The following is an 890-nucleotide window of genomic DNA, read 5'->3' as shown; positions in this document are numbered from 1 at the left end:
AGACAGAGTCTCACTTTGTTGCCTTCGGCAGAGTGACATGGTATCACAGCATACAGCAACCTCCAGCTCTTGGGCTTAGGCAATTCTCCTGCCTCAGCTTCCTGAATAGCTAAGACTACAGGTGCCTGCTAAATGCCTGGCTATTTTTTGTTGTAGTTTGTCCAGGGCCGGGTTTGAACCGGCCACCGTCAGTATATGGGGCCAGCGCCCTATTCACTGAGCCACAGGTGCTGCCCCTGATTCAATTTCTTTATCAGATCTAATCTAATTCTGGACCCAATGTAGTAAAATAATTGCTCAAATAAAGTCAGAGAATTCAAAATGCAAATTCATAGGACCAGATCTGAGAGGGAACTCACCCACCACCTCCAGCTGCAGGAGGAAGGCAGTGGACACAATGGGCCTAGCAAGCCCCTTCACTTGGTCACTTGGTGCTCCTGAGGGTCCCTGAAGGTCTTTTGGATCCCACTTCTGACATCAAAAACTATTAAAAGAGAAAGTTTTAGACAAATTAAATTTGACAGAGTTTATTTGAGCAAAGAACCATTCATCAATCAAGCAGCACTCAATTAAAAGAGGTTCAGAAAGCTCCACCCAGCAGTATGAGCAGTAAACTTTTATAGGCCAGAGAAGCATAGTGGAGAAATGGCCTGATTAGCCACAGCTGGTGTCTGTCTCATTGGGGTATGGTTTGAGCAGTTGGGGGCCTGTGATTGGCTAACTCTTGGCTATTTGTGATTGGCTGAAACCCAGCTATTAGTTACCCCCCCAAAATATTCCTACATTAGGGCTTTTTACATATTAAGTTAAATTGCAGTTTATTATGTAAGAACTAAAATTAGAGAGACAGTCTCAGGTTAATGGCTTCCTGGTTATTTAACTTAACAAAA

At 43.7% G+C, this 890-nt stretch overlaps 1 protein-coding gene across 1 annotated transcript in view; it reads right to left on the bottom strand.

Moving 5' to 3' along the window:
• The window catches only part of TLR2 (toll like receptor 2), an 11,490-nt gene extending 10,968 nt beyond the window's left edge, over nucleotides 1-522 (bottom strand). Inside the window, exon 1 of the mRNA XM_003790226.3 lies at nucleotides 360-522. The gene's annotated coding sequence lies outside the window, so the exon portion shown is untranslated. The remainder of the gene's footprint in view (nucleotides 1-359) is intronic.
• Between the last annotated feature and the right edge of the window lie 368 nt (nucleotides 523-890).

This window comes from Otolemur garnettii, unplaced genomic scaffold (genome assembly GCF_000181295.1).
Source record: "Otolemur garnettii isolate 467f Iridium unplaced genomic scaffold, OtoGar3 scaffold00041, whole genome shotgun sequence".
Taxonomy (NCBI): domain Eukaryota; kingdom Metazoa; phylum Chordata; class Mammalia; order Primates; family Galagidae; genus Otolemur; species Otolemur garnettii.
Note: the sequence above shows the minus strand (reverse complement) of the source record. Positions and strands in the feature narration are given on the sequence as shown.